General features: G+C 43.2%; 1 protein-coding gene across 1 annotated transcript in view; it reads left to right on the plus strand.

Annotated features, from left to right (window-relative positions):
* Window positions 1-9,027: 9,027 nt before the first annotated feature.
* IDH1 (isocitrate dehydrogenase (NADP(+)) 1) overlaps window positions 9,028-20,180 on the plus strand; it is a 144,762-nt gene continuing 133,609 nt past the window's right edge. The window contains exon 1 of the mRNA XM_030209795.1: window positions 9,028-9,126. The gene's annotated coding sequence lies outside the window, so the exon portion shown is untranslated. The remainder of the gene's footprint in view (window positions 9,127-20,180) is intronic.

Here is a 20,180-nt window from a genome sequence, read left to right on the forward strand (position 1 = left end):
GTGCGGCCTGACTAGCAGACATCATATGATGAACTGAATGTTGGGTGTGAAGAATGATAGATGAATGTGGCATAATAGATCTCCATTTGGAAATTGCAGCACAAACCGCAACTAAATGTTTGGAAAAGGGAGGAAAACCCCTTTCAACTGCTGAGAAAGTCCCTGACAAAAAGCAGACTGGGAAAGTCAGATCATTTTCTTGATTGATAAAAGCAGCCCAAGTATTTGTATGGTCAGTAACCCAGACATGCACGGGCTGAGATGGATCAACAGTGGATAAGGGATCACAAGCAGAAATGGTAGCAATGATGGAGGATAACAGAGATTGGTGTTCAGGGGTAAGAACAATTGGGGTATGTGAGCAGGAACCAGCAGGTACTTGAAGATAAGAATAAAGAGGCATAATTTGTGCTGAATAATTTGGTATCCAATGTCTGCAATAGTTTAGTAAACCAAGAATGGATCTTAGGGATTTGAGACAAGTGGGCATTGTGACAGCCTGTACATTAGTTAACAATTCTTTGTCTAACATGTGTCTGTCTTTACCAATTTGTTGACCGAGGAAAGTAACTACTGGAGAGGCTAGCTGACATTTAGATCTGTTGCACTTATACCCGAGAGAATACAGTAAAAGAAAAAGATCAAGTGTATATTTGATACACAATTCTCGAGTTGGCGCAGATAATAAAATGTCATCAACATAGACAAACAGGGAAACATTTGAAGGTAAAAGTGAAATGAAGTCAGTGAGATCAGACATGAGCTGTTTTGAAAAGACAGTAGGGCTATCAGTAAAACCTTGAGGCATACGCGTCCAGCGGTATCAACCCAAAGTCAGCGAAGTTTGATAAGGTGGGGGCAGCTTATGGCTGTCCTCGTTTGCCTGCATGCGTGCGGTTTCACGTGCTTGTGTATCTATTTTCATTTTATCAGAGTGAAACAAATCTGCTGTTACCATAAAGAGATTAAGGACATGCAGATGTTTCTGAAGGGATTTACCCTTTTTGTGCTGTTGAATGTACTTTTGAACTGACAATATTTGGGGACGAGCAAAAGATCCCGTGCCTGGCCATGCCAGGAATGGGTCTTTAGTTGCATATCCTGCCCATTTCTCACAAACCTTTTGAATAACGGGAGCTTCAAAGGGAAAAGTATCTTTAACATGCACAATGGGTGAGCAATTCTTTCGGCTATCTACATACAAAACATAAGGAGTGATAGATGTTTCTCCCTGACCCTCTGCAGCGGGTTTAAAGGAAGGTTCGTTCTTAGACTGAAAAGGTCTCATGATATAATAACAAACAATGCCTAAGCTAGCAAAATACACAGCAAACAATAATATAAATAATGAAAGATACAAGAATAAAAATAAAGAAGCAATTTTTCAAAAGACTTTGCTTCAAGATATACTCACGGTTCAGCTGACTGACAGTCTATAACCTACTCAATCCAGGCTGGCCATTTCTGGAGATCATAGGAAAGAAAGTCACACGATAAAAAAATCCAAAAACTTAATCCAAACGACGGCAGCCGCGTCCTGCCGCAGGTCGCCAATTTGATGATTTACACCCTATATGTGTGTAAACAAAGAAACTGACACCTGTTATAAAAAGAATAATCAAAAATTTTTTATTTTTGTCGACTGCCCCCCGTTGGACAGAAGCATCTGGGGAACGCCCAGATGGAAGCAAAATCTATTTTTATCAATAATACAAAGATATTTATATATATATGCTTAGCAGGAATACAGAGATATATTTGCTCAGCTTTGATATTGCTTTGCTTAAGTCACCTATATGCTGCTCTGTTTATATTCACTTTCTTTCACACTGAACCCAATGTGTACGTCATCAACCCTCTCTCTTTGAAGCTTGTTTTCACATTCATTCCTTATCTACAAATGGCTGCAATCAACATTCTTTCTGTCCAGCAAAGACTGTCTCTCCTCCCCCTTGCACTGTCTCTGCTTCGCACAAAGCTGCTTCTCAACTCAAGGTTAATATGACTCCCTCATTGCTTTCACGGGCCTGTGACTCATATCTCGTTTGCCTTAATGCCTACATTCCACTGACCATAGGAACTTCACACTATTCAACAGTTTCTCATTATATTTCTGTTCATTATTATTAACAGATTGCTGAACAAATAGAGGGTTTACAACCACTTAGCTTTTCGTGCTTTCATGTTCACGAAATTAGTAATTAAATCTTTGATATCTAACTGGGCACATATATCATTCTCAGTAGCAATCATGGCAAGGCTTACAAGCCATTCTTGCAAAATACTTGATCGCAAATAATCCTATATAATAATTCTCACCTCCAACAGGATGTGCCTGGGACCGTGCCTCCCTCAGAGGTGGTCTGCTAGGCAGGCAAGCACTGACGTCAGTGACAGCTGTTACCAAAGCAAGGGGAGGAGTAGGGAAACATTTGGAGCGTGTTTCCCTACTCCTCCCCCTGTGTTACAGCCCACTGCACTCCCCTTCCGCGACCCAGTCAACCCCCCTTCTGGGCGAAAACCGTCCCCCGCCGCCGTCCGGTACCTGTGCTGACGGGGGACCCCAACCCCCGTCAGCCGAAGTCCTGTGCTGGCCTTCACGCCATTGCTTCTTCAATGATCTTTGATTCAAGTTCCTCTGCATGCGTCTGATGTCAGACGCACGCAGAGCAACTTCGATACAAAATAATTGAAGAAGCAATGCCTCGAAGGCCAGCACAGGACATCAGCTGACGGGGGTTGGGGTCCCCCGTCAGCACAGGTACTGGATGGAGACGGTTTTCACCAAGAAGGGGGGGTCGACTGGGTCGCGGAAAGGGGGAGGTGAAAACAGAGGGACGGCAGAGTCTGGAACAGCGAGGGAGGGAGGGTGGGGGATTGCCTTGCTAGCGCCTGTTTCCTTCCCTTTTGAAACGGGCATTTTTTACTAATTTTTTATGATTTTTTAACCGTGAAAATGATCGCTCACCACTTGCCACACTGACAGGAATTGTCAGCAATATTCTTAGAAACAAATTGCTATACATTGCAAAATAAGATAGCAGATGTAAATTCTCAAAGTGGACATATTCCAAACACTAAAATGAAAATAAAATGATTTTTCTGATCATTGATAAGTCTCTGACTCTAAAGTTTAGCAATTTCATTAAAGCAAAATATATTTTCACATATCACAGACTCTTCCCTATCCAATGAGAATCTTTTATATAAAAACAAACACCAAAAAAAAACAATCAGATTTTCACTTACCAGCTCTAGTACACTATCCAGCTTATAATCGAAAGTGATCGCCAGCCATCTTCCGACATAAATCGGGAGATGGCCGACGATTTCTTAAAAGCGGCGAAATTGGTATAATCGAAAGCAGCATTTTTGACAGCATTGCCGCTTTCCTGTCGCTTCGCCGGCGAAAGTTCAAGGGGGCGTGTCGGTAGATTAGCGAAGGCGGGACATGGGCGGGCATGGGCGTGGCTACCAGATGGCTGGCTTTCGCCAATAATGGAAAAAAAAAAGCGGCGTTAAGCAGTATTTCGCTAGCTTTACTTGGTCCTTTTATTTTCACAACCAAGCCTCAAAAAGGTGCCCCAACTGACCAGATGACCACTGGAGGGAATGGGGGATGACCTCCCCATACTCCCCCAGTGGTCACCAATCCCCTTCCAAACTAAAAAAATAAAACTAAAACCCTTTTTTCCAGCCTGTATGCCAGCCTCAAATGCCGTACCCACCTCCATGACAGCAGAATGTGTTGTATCCTCCGACAGCCTTTCCCTGGTTGCGATGTGGCTCTGGGGTGAGTGTGACACCTTTTCTGTTAGGTGCCCTGCAGAGAGTCACATTAGCAATGCATTGTGGTGGGTGTAGGGTACTGGGCTCTACTCCCATGGAGCTTTTCCCCCCTGCTAACTGGGTCAGAGTGTGCCCTGTTTTGTTTCCTGTTGTAGTCCATGCGGTAGTGGCCATTTTTGTAAGTCAGTTTTAGTTCCCTTTCCTGTGTTACCCATGTTAGAGAACGTAGTTCTTACCTTGAATGGTGCTGAAAGAGGGCACTGTACACCATTGTGCCAGCTCTGACCTACTGCTAATCTTAGTACCAGGGGACTGTTTGCCAGTGGGGCACAACCACTGATCTGCAGTTAACTGTGAGTAAACGTGGTTATTTCAAGAAAGGACTTTTTCAGAGAGTAGTCTTCAGGTGTGAACTGGTGTGCCAAAGTTATACAGCAGCAATAAGTCCTAGAGGCTGAATACAGGTCCCTGGAGCAATTTTAGTGGGTGCAGTACATTTGTGGGTAGTGGGTTTGGGGGGCTCAGCTCCCAAAGTAAGGGAGCTATGCACGTGGTGGGAGCTTTTCTGAAGTCCACCGCAGTGACCCCTAGGGTGGCTGGTTGGTGTCCTGGCATGTCAGAGGGGCCAGTGCACTAAAAATGCTGGCTCCTCCCATGGCCAAATGCTTTGAATTTGGCTGGGGTTTGAGATGGCCGACATAACTTTCCATTATCGCTGAAAAACAAACCCAGCCATCTCAAACCCGGCGAACTCCACGGCATTTGGCCAGGCTAAACCGTATTATCGAAAAAAAAGATGGCCGGCCATCTTTTTCGATAATACGGTTCCGGCCAGCTGTAGCGCTGCCGCCAACATAGATCGCCGGCGATCTATTTGGCCGGAGACGTTCGATTATGCCCCTCTATGTCAGCTAAACTTCCTCTGAAACTACTGTTGAAACCATGAGCCAATGAAATAGCTTTTAGCTGTAGCTATCAGGTTACCTGACAATTATGCAAACATCATTGCAGTCATGCCCTCCTCTCGGTGTACAAGCTCAGAGAAAAAAAAAACTTTGAACCACTTACAGATTTTAACAATTACACTATTTAGTTTTTATTTCTCCCCAGTCTCACTTGCACACCTCCCTCCAAACCTGGCTGTTCTCTTTAATTTGAATGTTGTTCAAGCTCACCCTGAATGAGGAGTTCATCCCACACCAAAGACATAAATAGCACTGGTTGTATTCTTTCAAACAGCTTCAGCAGAGCCTGCCTGCCTCAGTGAACACTGTGGTCGAAGAGGGGAGGGCAGGGGAGAGAGGAGAATCACAGCTTCAGGTAAAACATTTTGCAAGTGAGCAGACCTCAGGAAACGGTAGGCGCCCTCCAGAGGTCGGCGCCCCCCTGCCGTGCTTACCTCGCTTACCGTGTTAGCACGGCCCTGACTATTATGTAGATTGTTTAGCTTGCTAGAAACCATGAGACGCTCTAAGTGGAAGCCTTCCAGATGCAACATGATGCCTTCCATGTGAACCCCTGCCAGTGTTAACCTTGCAACTCTGTACAGACTGCTGCTTCACAATACCAGAACCTACACTGACCTCTGTCAATTTGTCTGATGCCAGGATTGTCTACCTATCAAATCAACAAAGTTTCAAGTGACTTTGAATACCCTGCTTTCTAGCTGTTTGCATTTCGAAAACCACACATTATGGACTTTTCCAAATTTTTCTTACTGAATTAACTCCTTACATCACAAGGTGTTTTATGTACTGTTGATGTTAATTTCTTATATATTGTTCACCATGCTATGGAAGAACCTTGTTACTCTTGCTACACCACATCTTGATGATTTTATACCTATTCTTTCTATTGCTGCCTCTTCCTAGTGCTCTCTTTTCACTTCCTGTTTTTCTAATTTTCTTGCCTTTCTTCAAGGTTTCCTTCTTGGACTCCTTAGTTTTCTAGTTTTCTCCTTATTCTCTTTTGCTCTCTCTCCCTTGTTTTCTCTCTCTGTGTAAGAAATTGTTCTCTACACCTTTTATTACCAAAATTATGCTTAGTGAAATTTCTGCTCTGAGTTATTCTACCTCTCCACTTACTGTTTCTTCTCACCACTCCCACACCCTATCACCCTTTTCTTGCTGAAGAACCTGCCAGTACCTGAACTCTGGTTTTGCCTCCCTATTAATTTTACTGGGAGCCAAATAGTGGGAAGATGTCTATAAATTTTAGCTATAAATTTCTACTTCAGGTATGCTGCACTATTTCCCATCCCATATCTTTCTTTATTGTAGCCACATGAAGGAATTTCTGGCTGGTCACAAACTCTGATAGTGCCTCCATTTGCCAGGGCAACTCAGCTACCTGGTATAACTTGTTACAAATGTAATTTACTGAGAAGAGGTATGGCAAGGACACCAATTGCAAGCCTCCAGCACATATGAAAGACCCAATTACAAGTCTCCAGCACATATGCAGCACCTATGATTAGTCCAGGATAGAGGAGAGGTGGATGCTCACCACAGCCTATAAAACCACACTGCAGACAAAGAAACTCTGAAAAACTAGGCATGCTTGGAAAGAGAGTTTCAGATCCGTCCAATGGCCTATTGTTTCCCGAAGGGGGTGCTCTCCCCCCTTTGTAGAAACTAATTCTCTAAAGCAAAGAATCTTTAATTCATTCTTTCTTTCTTTCTCTCTGTGCTGTGACCTTTGTATGAGGAATAAACTTTCCTTTCTCCTTTTTCTCTTCTTTATATGATTAGTCTGATTACTTATAATTACCAGAGGTACTGATGTAAGATTTTGTAAGTTTGTTACAACTTGCACAACTAATGTCTGATGCTGTTCTGGTGAGTAAGAAATAAAAGACTTTTAATTCTCTGATTTCTGTCCAAATTTTCTATAATATTTTGTAAGATGTTTAGAGAATAGCAAACAAATGTGCGTCCTAGTACACAACACAGTTTATACCTAATTGTTCCACCACCCTTAGGATTTACCTTTGGGTTTAAAAAGCAAAATCATGTGCATGTAAGGTCTGGATAAATGAATTAAAACAATGTGTAAAGCAAATGCCCTTAATATGTAATACTTGGTAGCAATGATGAAACAGTGATGGAATATTCACATAACAAGCAGCCTGAGCCAACAGATTTATTTTCCATGGAACATAATTAACTTTATATGAACTTGGCTGTTAATATTGTGCTGAACTGGACAATGTTGGCACATTAAGGGCCCTGTTTACTAAGCAGCATTATAGGTGCGTTAACGTTTTTAACGCAAGTAAACCATGTGCATGCCTACAATATCCCAACAGGCACCTACATGGTTAACACATGCACTAAGTGTAGGTGCACTAACACACCTTAGTAAACCGGGCCTAGACTGACTCTGGACTTCTGTATGAAGGTAGCTCTGCCTTAATTATTCAATATCTGTCTTTTCTATCTACACTTCTTCCCTTGGTTCATGAATCTCATCCCATGGCTTTTCCTACCATCTCTATGCTGATGACTCCCAAATCTACCTTTCTACCCCTGTTATCTCACCTTGCATCCAAACCAAAGTTTCAGCGTGCTTGTCTGACATTGCTGCCTGGATGTCTCAACGCCACCTGAAATTAAATATGACCAAAACCGAGCTTCTCATTTTCCCCCCCAAACCCACCTCCCCGCTCCCCCCGTTCTCTATTTCTGTTGATGGCTCTCTCATTCTCCCTGTCTCCTCAGCTCGAAACCTTGGGGCCATCTTTGACTCTTCTCTCTCCTTCTCTGCTCATATCCAGCAGATTGCCAAGACCTGTTGTTTCTTTCTTTACAACATCCGTAAAATCCGCCCCTTTCTTTCCGAGCACTCTACCAAAACCCTCATCCACACCCTTGTCACCTCTCGTTTAGACTACTGCAATCTGCTTTTTGCTGGCCTCCCACTTAGTCACCTCTCCCCTCTCCAGTCGGTTCAAAACTCTGCTGCCCGTCTCATCTTCCGCCAGGGTCGCTTTACTCATACTACCCCTCTCCTCAAGACCCTTCACTGGCTCCCTATCCGTTTTCGCATCCTGTTCAAACTTCTTCTACTAACCTATAAATGTACTCACTCTGCTGCTCCCCAGTATCTCTCCACACTCGTCCTTCCCTACACCCCTTCCCGTGCACTCCGCTCCATGGATAAATCCTTCTTATCTGTTCCCTTCTCCACTACTGCCAACTCCAGACTTCGCGCCTTCTGTCTCGCTGCACCCTACTCCTGGAATAAACTTCCTGAGCCCCTACGTCTTGCCCCATCCTTGGCCACCTTTAAATCTAGACTGAAAGCCCACTTCTTTAACATTGCTTTTGACTCGTAACCACTTGTAACCACTCGCCTCCACCTACCCTCCTCTCTTCCTTCCCGTTCACATTAATTGATTTGATTTGCTTACTTTATTTATTTTTTGTCTATTAGATTGTAAGCTCTGAGCAGGGACTATCTTTCTTCTATGTTTGTGCAGCGCTGCGTATGCCTTGTAGCGCTATAGAAATGCTAAATAGTAGTAGTAGTAGTAGTAGTAAATAGTAGTAATAAAAATATCAAGTGCATTTTTATAATATACCACTGCAATCCACAAAACAAAAGGAGTAAATTCCCACATGCCATATTTTTCTTTTGATCTAAGCACCGGAAAAAAAAAAGATTTTACATGCTCCCAGGTTTCAACCTAATATATGTTTAATGTGGGATTATAAATGTCATAAATAAATACATAAATAGATAGATGGAAACTCTGTACCTGATTCTCATAACATAATGTCTGTTTTAGTGACTCGATAGCAGTAGAAAAAAAATCTTTGCACAAAGATAACCCCTGCTAGGGTGCCCTATAACCAGGCCCTCCAAATGACACACCGATTATGATTTATAAAATTAATTACTACTCCACCTATGAAAAGTTATTCTGTTATTATACTTCCTCTATGTACATCCATATGCTGCATAAACTAGCATGTTTGAAAATATAAGTGAGATTAAATAAAAATGCTACCAAACAATAAAGAACGACAACGTGTATGCAGCAGCTCATAGGTTTGCTTGTTTTGTGTTGAGTGTACTGGGATGACGGCTGCGCAGGCAGGGGAAATAGCAATTAACCTAATTGGCTTCAACGTTTTGACGTCATCATCCCAGCTCCTGTTTCTTTCAACCCCCCCTTGGCCACGCCCCTCCCTGCCGGAAATAGGAAGTTGCCTTAGAAGGGGGTGGGGCCGGGGCGGGATTCTCAGTGCCTGGAGAAGGAAAGCTTTGGGGCTGGATGAAAGTAATCTATGAATTGTAGTTGCCTGACACTGCGACTCAAAGACAAGTTTGAAGGTAGGACTGAGGTGGTTTTTAGAGATGGCGCACCTCGGAAGGGAAGAAAGAGAGATATGCTAGATCTCTTGGGGTGGGGAAGGACGGGGAGCTCTCCTGGGTCCTCGGATGTGTGTAATGAGGATTGTCCGGTGTCTGAGGGATGTCAAATGCGTTTGAAACTTGATATCTGTATACACAGAGCTTGTTGTACCTTTGGTTTGTTTGAATATAATATCAGTGTATAGATATAGTAATAATATTTTGATGACGCTTATGCTTAGTTGGAGATAACAATATTTTGATTAAGCTTTTTCTTAGTTGGATTTGTGATTATTAATTTTTGTTAACTGTCATCCAAATGGAGCCCACCATGTTGTTCATATTCTTCAGCCAGTCACTTTCTGTTGAATCTCCGGAATAAGAAGGCATGGGATGAAGGTGAAAGGGGACGGATTCAGGAGTAACCTAAGGAAATACTACTTCAAGAAAAGGGTGGTAAATTTGTGGAACGAACTCCCGGAGGAGGCAGATTGTATCTGAATTCAATCAAGCTTGAGACAAATACCTAGGATCAGGGCGAGAAAGGGATGGTAGATAGCATGGATGAGCAGACTAGTTAGTCTTTATCTGCCTTAAATTTTTTCTCTATTTTAATAACTATATTGTGAAGGAACGGGTGAATAGGTACACTGCATGTTTTGGTGATTCTATATTTTAAATTCCCAAATGGAAGGGGGGAGAAGGAAGGAACAGTCTTATTATTATGATTATAAATCATTATTACATAAACTAGTGCAGAGGGATATAAAACAACTTATCCATGGCTATCTGGTGGTAGAGAGAGAGAGAACAGAACTGGAGGTGTCCATGAAGCTCAGGAGCTTTATTAGCAATGTTAACAATTCTAATAACAGATTATTTTATAATGTAAAAAATTTCAAGTGCCATAGCTTGAGACTAGTATGTTTGTCCAAAAAATAAACACTTGTATAGATAAGATTCATATAGAACGCACAAAGGGGAATAGGGCTGCAGAAATCAGAGAGATGGCATCAGGACAAAAGTGTTCAACAAGAACTGAATGTCATGATAGTTTTGCACATGCATTCTAGTGGTGTCAAAGATCATATTGTTTGTGGAAATCCTGGAGCTTTTGTATTTTGAAGTGATTACCAAAAATAAGACCCTTCAGGTTAGGTATTTCAGCTCACAGGACTCTAGTGGCTCAAGGGGAGTTTATCGTCTGGGTAAGGTGCCAAAATGGGAGTGGGAGAGAGAGGAGTTTTCTGTAGAAGCAATTCCCCTATAAATTGAACAACTAGAGGTTGTGCAAAGATGCTTTTCACCTCTGCAGCTGATGTATTTACCTTCTACATGGTGGTGATCTCTAATAGTTTTCAACTTGACTCTGATAGAAGGTATTCAAGCAGCTTTTATGTGGGACATGTAAAGGGGGTATAGGGCCTGTCTGTCACACCAGATGACAAAACCTTTCCACTTAAAATCTTAAGACTTTCTAGTGGAATTAGGTTAGGGCAGGGGTAGGAAACTCCGGTCCTCGAGAGCTGCAGGCAGGTCAGGTTTTCAGGATATCCACAATGAATATGCAGGAGATAGATTTGCATACCATGGAGGCAGTGCTTGCAAATCTATCTCCTGCATATTCATTGTGGATATCCTGAAAACCTGACCTGCCTGCTGCTCTCGAGGACCGGAGTTGCCTACTCCTGGGTTAGGGTAAATGTTGGTGTTACACAATCAGAATTGGGAGAAGAACAACTGGGTTAATGGTTTATGGTTTATTTAACATTTTCTGTACCACCCAATCTGTAATACAGATCTAGGCAGTTCACAAATTAAAATCAATTAGATTAGGATCAGAACATCATTTTAGATAGAAAAGACACTCATATAACACCAACATGCCATAGAACAGTAAGAAATGTTAATGCAAGAAAAGTAGCAATAAAGTAAAAGCTAGTGACCAAGCACAGGAGGAAAGCCACCTATGTGACCTCAAGATATGCCCCCATATGCCATGTCAAATAAATACATTTTTAGTAATGTTCTGAAATTTTTATAAGACAATTCAGATCTCAAAAAGTGTGGAAGACAAGTCCATAATGAAGGACCAACAACAAAAAAAGCACTTTGACTAGTAGACTCATAATGTGCTGCTTTGGAGCAGGAGCCAGATCTGTCTCGGCCAGTAAGGAGATATATAAATATTATATTTCCTTGGTCTTTTCTGACATTTTGAAGAGCCTTTTTGCCACTGGAGGGATTTGTGGGTATACATACAGGAGCCACCTGTAGCAGAAAAAGACATCTGAGACTGTTTACCATGTATTATGATCTTGAAACAGAACTGAGGATCTTGTCAGTTCAGAAGAGACAGATCTACTGTGGATGTTGTCCCTTTACAGAATATCATACAACCTCAGTTTTAAAGATATATTACTGTTATCTTGCAGTTTATGTCACTAAAAATAAGTCAATTATAGTGAACTGGAACTAAATGAATGATAATTGGGCAGACACAGGTGACACCTGTTTTTAAAACCATAGCCAAAGGCACTATTTACAAGATTTGCTCATTAGCTTCTATTACAATTACTTTAGTTTGTGAAACTGCTTTAACTGCAGCTAAATCTTGGGCATGCACACTCACAGCATTAGCAGTACTGTAAATTTGAGAGATCGAGATCATATTCAACTACACTAACTTGGGAGTGAGGTTCATTACTGTCATGGTATGCACAAAACAAACCCATTTGGAGACATTGTCCCTGAGAAAATCTTCATTTTAACCTTCCCATTTAACGGTATTTGGGGTGGAATTACAGGAATGTCAATATCACATTTTACACAAGGCATACAGTTATTAGAGGCAGGCTTACAGGGCAGGATGGGCAAGTACTGCTATTAATTGTAAATGTAATAGCACTGACAATACTTTTATTCATGCCATGTGGGGTTGTACTGATATTACACCCCCCCCTCCCAGTTTACTAAACTGAGTGGCAGTGCTGACACAGCTCATTCAAAGTGAATGGGCTGTGTCTACATTAGCGCACAGCAGCCGCTAGCACAGCTTAGTAAACAGGGTCTTTTTGAGGGTGCACTCATAACTTTTTGAGGGAAAGCCTTGAATTGCTGCATTCCATTTACCTAGAAGGGAGTCATACTCAATAAGACAGAGGCATACAGGATCCAAGGGAGAGGAATAAAAGTTTTATTGGGTAAGGCATATGTTGTTTATAAAATGTGTATTCTCAGTCATTGGTTGCAGGAAAAGCCCCCTTCCTTCTGGTACTGGCACAATAAATTTCATATGTTAATACTTTGGGAGTCCCAAAGTGCAAAATGGACATTAGAGACAAAGAACATTTCTTCTGGTTCAGAGTGGTTACCTCTCTCTCGTCACCTACAGCTCTCTGTTTCATTTTAAATAGGTTTAGGGATAAGAGTTAGGTACTCTTCTAGGATTTGTCATTTCTGTCTAGCCTGGGGTGGGTTCGGAGAGAGGGGGGAGAGGAGGGCATATATTTGAGTTGAATTTGTTGTGGGAGTTGGTTGGGAATACAAGGACCAGGCCTGTAGGGATTATAGGTTATGTTCGAGGACAGGAGGTGGGTTGGGTGGAGTAAGGATTAGTTTTTGATTAGATATGTTATGGGTACTTGATCTCTGACATGAGGCTATTGGGGAAGGTGGGAGATGTGGAGGGGCATTTTCGAAAGGGACATCCATGTTTCGATTTGGATGTCCTTGCAAAACGTCCTGATGGAGGGGCGGGGAAATCCGTATTTTCAAAATAAGATGGATGTCCATCTTTCGTTTCGAAAATACTGTCAGGGTTGTCCAAATCTTTAAATTTGGTTGTCCTTAGAGATGGATGTCCCTAGACATGGACGTTTCTGATTTTCAGCGATTTTCGAAACCAAAGATGTCCATGTCAGAAACTATCAAATGCAAGCCATTTGGTCGTGGGAGGAGCCAGCATTTGTAGTGCACTGGTCCCCCTGACATACCAGGACACCAACCGGGCATCCTAGGGGGTACTGCAGTGGACTTCATAAATTGCTCCCAGGTACATAGCTCCCTTACCTTGTGTGCTGAGTCCACCAAACCCACTACCTACAACTGTAGACCACTACCATAGCCCTTACAGGTGAAGGGGAGCACCTAGATGTGAGTACAGTTGGTTTCTGGTGGGTTTTGGAGGGCTCGCTGTTTCCTCCACAAATGTAACAGGTGGGGGGGGGGGAGGATGGTGCTGGGTCCGCCTGTCTGAAGTACACTCACCCACTAAACTGCTCCAGGGACCTGCATACTGCTGTCAACGGACCTGATTATGATATCTGAGGCTGGCACGACATATTTTTAAAGATGGTTTTTGAGGGTGGGACGGGGTTAGTGGCCACTGGAGGAGTAAGGGGAGGTCATCCCCGAATCTCTCCGGTGGTCATCTGGTCAGTTTGGCCACCTTTTTGTGCCTTGGTCGTAATAACATAGTAGATGACGGCAGAAAAAGCCCTGCACGGTCCATCCAGTCTGCCCAACAAGACAAACTCATATGTGCTACTTTTTGTGTATATCTTACCTTGATTTGTAACTGTCATTTTCAGGGCACAGACCGTGTAAGTCTGCCCAGCACTATCCCCGCCTCCCACCACCGGCTCTGGCACAGACCATATAAGTCTGGCCAGCACTATCCCCGCCTCCCAACCACCAGCCGCGCCTCCCACCACCAGCTCTGCCACACAATCTTGGCTAAGCTCCTGGGATCCATTTCTTCTGAACAGGATTTCTTTATGTTTATCCCACGCATGTTTGAATTCCGTTACCGTTTTCCTCTCCACCACCTCCCGCGGGAGGGCATTCCAAGCATCCACCACTCTCTCCGTGAAAAAATACTTCCTGACATTTTTTTATGAGTCTGCCCCCCTTCAATCTCATTTCATGCCCTCTAGTTCTGCCGCCTTCCCATCTCCGGAAAAGGTTCGTTTGCGGATTAATACCTTTCAAATATTTGAACATCTGTATCATATCACCCCTGTTTCTCCTTTCCTCCAGGGTATACATGTTCAGGTCAGCAAGTCTCTGCTCATACGTCTTGTAACGCAAATCCCATAACATCCTTGTAGCTTTTCTTTGCACCGCTTCAATTCTTTTTACATCCTTACAATTCTTTTTACATCCTTAGCAAGATTCGGCCTCCAAAACTGAACAGGTGGGGCCTCACCAACGATTTGTACAGGGGCATTAACACCTCTTTTCTTCTGCTGGTCACTCCGCTCTCTATTCAGCCTAGCAACCTTCTACTTACAGCCACCGCCTTGTCACACTGTTTCGTCGCCTTCAGATCCTCAGATGCTATCACCCCAAGATCCCTCTCCCCGTCAGTACCTATCAGACTCTCACCACCTAACACATACGTCTCCCGTGGATTTCTACTCCCTAAGTGCATCACTTTGCATTTCTTCGCATTGAATTTTAATTGCCAAGCCTTAGACCAATCTTCTAGCTTTCGCAGATCCTTTTTCATGTTTTCTACTCCCTCCCGGGTTTCCACTCTGTTACAAATCTTAGTATCATCTGCAAAAAGGCAAACTTTACCTTCTAACCCTTCGGCAATGTCACTCACAAATATATTGAACAGAATCGGCCCCAGCACCGATCCCTGAGGCACTCCACTAGTCACCTTTCCCTCCGAGCGAATTCCATTCACCACCACCCTCTGGCGTTTGTCCATCAACCAGTTCCTTATCCAGTTCACCACTTCGGGTCCTATCTTCAGCCCGTCAAGTTTATTTAAGAGCCTCCTGTGGGGAACCGTGTCAAAAGCTTTGCTGAAATCTAGGTAGATTACGTCTATAGTACATCCCTGATTTAATTCTCCAGTCACCCAGTCAAAGAATTCAATGAGATTCGTTTGGCACGATTTCCCTTTGGTAAAACCATGAAAACGTCCAAGTCTTCGTCAGGGACGACCTTCTTTTTTCCCATTGTGGGTCAAGGATGTCCAAGTGTTAGGCATGCCCAAGTCCTGCCTTCGCTACGCCTCCGACATGCCCCCTTGAACTTTGTCTGTCCCTGCAACGGAGTGCAGTTGGGGATGTCCAAAATCTGCTTTTGATTATACCGATTTGGACGTTTCTGAGAGAAGGACGTCCATTTTCCGATTTATGTCGAAAGATGGGCGTCCTTCTCTTAAGAAAATGAGCCCAATAGTACCCTGGGTGGTTTTTTTTTTTCCTAATTGCTATGTTTCCATTGAAGTACTGTTTAGATTCCTGTCCGGATAGTTTGTAAAACACTGCACAACTATGGTTATACTGTTTGTTGGGTATCCTTCATTTCATACACCAGGGGAGGGAGGCGGTTAGATGGGTTAGAGGCTGTTTCATGTGATATAGTGGAGGGCTGTAAGAGCCAGCTGTTTACTTTATCCAGTAGCTTTATCAGTTTATTAGTGATTGAACACAATGACTGTATTATACACTTATTTTTCTCTGTCTTTATTGATATTGTTTTCTTTGCACAATCCAATAAAAAGATTTGAACATAAAGATTCTGGAGGATGACTCCCAGTCTTTGTGCATAATGCCATCCTTTGGATCTTTATACGAGGTGGTCAAAATCTTTGCACAGGTTATATATGCTTTCTAAGTGGGTTTAAAAATTTAAGTTACTTAATTCAGCACACTGCCCCAATGTGATGACTTAGATGGATCCTACCAATATTACATATGATCCTTCCCAGACAAAATTGTGTTTTGGACTGAAGTCTTTGAGTATAATTTCTTATTGAGAATTAAAATGGGCAAGCAACTGGAAGCTTGTTTTTTTTTTTTATAGAAGACTTGCATTTAAACAGCAAGGCTATTAGGGTCTCTTTTATCAAGCCGTGCTAGCGTTTCTCGTACGGCAATGCTAATGGAGCCCATTCAAAGCTTGATAAGAGGCCCCTAGTCTGTTTGCATGTGAAACATGTTTGCAAAAAAAAGGTCTTTTTATAGAAGTCTCATGGATGTGCATTGTTTTGAAATGACACGGGAAATGTTGGTTTCCTTTGTGTTTTTAAAATGTTTTTTTTTTCCCGAAACAGAAACACCAAGCAGAATTTTTTTTTGTGTGTGTGTTTATCGTTAATAATGTGTGTGTCGTTAATAGTGTTCATGTCATTAATAGTGTGCACTTTGCCAAAAGAGGGTGCACTATCTTTGAAAGAAGGCACCCTCTTAATATATTGTTGCTGTAATGAAAAAATACAAAAACAAAAAAAATTCCTGTATGTAGGGGCAATAATATGAAACAAAAATATTCAGGCTGCACTCCCCTAGAAATCATATGCATGACCTCTTAAGAACAGAAAAACTTTCAATATTAAGAGCTACTATCAAACACTGAATTGTATTTGTAAATGCTTGCAAATTGTTAAATCATGTCCATTTGATAGATTAAGAAGTGAGGTTATAAGCACTTTAAAGAAATTAGTTGTTGTATATGGCTTAAGTATGTTTTCTTAACATTTCTAAAATGTCATGTTGGGATATGATGTTTATTAGGATTTATTTACTGCCTTTTTGAAGGATTTCACTCAACTGTATACAGTAAGAATAAATCAAACATGATCGATAGACAATTACAGCAGTAAAAATATTCAAATAATACAAAGTATGGCATAGTATACTACTTACAGTGTCAACACAATACATAATAGAACATTTTAATTAACAGTATAGGGTATTATAAGCAAAGATGGAACATATAGATAGGTAAAGCGAGTAAGAGGAGTTAGAAAGTAAGGTGTCTAATTTAAAGAAAGTTGCACATGAGGTCAAGGAGATGGTTAATGTAGTATATGTGTACAATTAATTATTCTGCTCTGACTTAGTAAAATGTGTGAACAGTAAACTAATTTTTATTCTGGGCTGAAGAAAAATAATTCTCTAAGGCTGAAAAGTATAGTACATTGACTGGCGTCAGCCTCTGACTATTAAGAGCTGCCTTCTAAAGCTGAAAGTGCCCAGTCATAGCCATTGCATAATACTGGGCAGGGCAGGAATTACAAGATTTTGAATAGTGCTTAGTGTGACAGAGGTGAAGAGGAATTGTATGCGATTTGTGCCCTTCAGCCTTGGAGATAAGTGCAGCTGAAGGATTCAGCCAAAATCACAAATAACTATCTGACCTTTTGCAAATTCTTGAAGGCTTTTCTTCTTTTCAATCAATTCCTTCACTAGATGTTGAAATCAGTTATAGCCAAGATCTTTCTCCTTGCTGCTACATTTTAAAGAACATTCCTTTAACTCTTACAGTTTTTATAAAATGTATTATACATTAACTAGTACTGTTTATTACTTATGTAAGCCACATAGAGCTGAATAATTCAGATAATGTGGGATACAAGTATCAAATAAATACTTAATTGCTTGCAGTCTATTAAAAACAATATATTGTTTTTACATGTTGTGATTAATTTATTTATTTTTTGTTACATTTGTACCCCGCGCTTTCCAACTCATGGCAGGCTCAATGTGGCTTACATGGGGCAATGGAGGGTTAAGTGACTTGCCCAGAGTCACTGCCACTCTTGGTCCTTTTTCTATTCTGCAAAATGTAAGATTTAGAAAAAGGCACTTTTTTAAGGGAGATTACAGCCCGTGCATGGAATTTGAACTCACAAATATAGCACCGGAGAAGGATTGAGTCCCTTTGTTCCTTACAGAAATATAATAATTTTCAAAGTAAAAGTAACATCATGCTGTTGATGTGATATAAAACTAATATGCCCATTCTAAGTCTGCCCAGTTTTGATCTGTGCTATGAAGGATATCTGCCAGCTGTAGAAGCTTGACTGCTTATAGGATATCACTCCTTTTCCAAGTCGGTTGACTTCCTATGCTCTATAGAAAAACATGTTTCAATACTTAAACAAAACATCTGATATCTTACCATCAAAATGTATAATAATCTAAAGTGAGTCTATTGCTTAAGCCATCTTTTTATGTTTCCTTAACTTTGCTGGACTACCCCTAACTACCAGCAATCTACAGACATTAACTTGCTTGGACCTGGGGTTTGCGGGAGTAATGGAGTGAGAAATAGTATTTCTCCGAGGACAAGCAGGCTGCTTGTTCTCACGATTGGGTGACGTCCACGGCAGCCCCAGGATCGGAGGATCTTCCTAGCAACAGAAGTTTGCTAGCTCTTGCGTGTCCTGCGCGAATCGTGCATGCGCGACCTTCTGCCCGCAGCGCGAGCGTGCTCCTCAGTCTCTTTTTCCGTGGTTCAGAACGACCGTATATCATTCGTTCTCTGCCCCAGAGAGGCCCTCGCTGCGTTCTTCACTGCGTTTTTCGCCTTTTCGGCTTGTTTCTTCATTCCTCGTGTGTTTCTTTAAAAAAACAAAAAAAGTTTGTTTGTTTTCCGTTACTTCGTAGAAGTTTCCCCGTAAGTTTCCTTTCTTTGGCGTGTGCGGCTTCTTTCGCCGCCCTTAAGGGCCTTTTTTCAGTGCCCTTTTTTTGCATCATCACGTTTGACCTTGCCGGCACGATTTTTCTGCCCATGTCATGAAAGCCTGCCAGCGGCTTCAAGAAGTGCACGCGGTGCAACTGGACGATCTCGCTCACTGATAGACAAGTTTCGTGTCTTCAGTGTCTCGGGGCGGGTCATCGCTCTTACGCCTGTACTTTGTGCCTCCAGCTCAAGAAGAGGACCCAGGCGGCGAGATTGGCGCAGTGGAACATTCTGTTCGGAGCCTCGTCCGGTCCTGTTCGGAGCCAGCGGTACCGAGGTCGGCATCGGAGGGTGCATCGACGTCCGGAGCGCAGGTGATGGCTGTCCAGAGGTCCCATGCTGGTAGCAGTGAGCCATCGAGTGGGTCTCCACCTGCCTCGAGGGCTCCTGCGGTACAGGCCCCCCGGGATCGACCACCTTCGGACCTGGCCCCGAGGCGACGTTTGGATTCCACGTCGTCCTCTTCGGTACCGGGAGGTACCGCTGGTGTGCTTCGAGCAAAGGCTAAGAAGCATCGCCATCGGTCACCTTCCCGTCACGGTACCGAGAGCTCCAGGACACCGAGGGATTTGGTACCCGCGAAGCGTCGACACTGAGAGGACCGCTCAGCCTCCATACAGGAGGTGTCGATGTGCTCTGCTCTGCTCCGGACAGCCCGGTACCGCCTCCACGCCCCAGGCAGGTTCTGACTTTGTCGCCGGTACCAGCCCCACTGCCTTGCTTGACAGCCACTCTGGACGAGCGCCTCAGAGCCATACTTCCAGAGATTCTGGAAGGGCTGCTGCGGCCACGTGCTCCGGTACCGGCGGTGCCGCCGAGAGATGCAGCAGTTGGCTCTCCGACCATGGTGAGGACGGCGACGCCGGTACCGCTTGCGGCATCGGCCTCTGCTGCCACCCAGGTTGACTCCCCGTCGACGTTGCTGGAGGGAGCTTCGTCGCCGGCGGCGCGGGAGTCTTCATCTTGGCACCGCCGTAGAGGACCTATTTCCTCGGCGTCGAGACGGGCTCGGCTTCGGACTGAAGTTCGTGAACTTTTGTCCGATACCGAAGGTGAGGCCTCATGGGAGGCAGAGGAAGATCCCAGATATTTCTCTGACGAGGAGTCTTGTGGTCTTCCTTCTGATCCCACTCCTTCACCAGAGAGAAAGCTTTCTCCCCTGGAGAGTCTGTCTTTCTCGTCATTTGCCCGGGAAATGTCTACAGCCATTCCCTTCCCAGTGGTTACTGAGGATGAGCCCAGGGCTGAGATGTTCGAGGTCCTGGACTATCCTTCGCCACCTAAGGAGTCGTCCACTGTTCCCCTTCATAATGTCCTGAAGCAGACATTGATGGTGAACTGGACGAAACCCTTAAGTAATCCCACAATTCCCAAAAAGATTGAGTCCCAGTATCGGATCCATGGGGACCCGGAGTTGATGAAGACCCAGTTGCCTCATGACTCTGGAGTTGTGGATCTGGCTCTGAAGAAAGTCAGGAGTACTAGGGATTATGCCTCAGTGCCCCCGGGGCGGGAGTCTAGGACTCTTGACTCTTTTGGGAGGA

This window comes from Microcaecilia unicolor, chromosome 7 (assembly GCF_901765095.1).
Source record: "Microcaecilia unicolor chromosome 7, aMicUni1.1, whole genome shotgun sequence".
In the NCBI taxonomy this organism is placed as follows: Eukaryota; Metazoa; Chordata; class Amphibia; order Gymnophiona; family Siphonopidae; genus Microcaecilia; species Microcaecilia unicolor.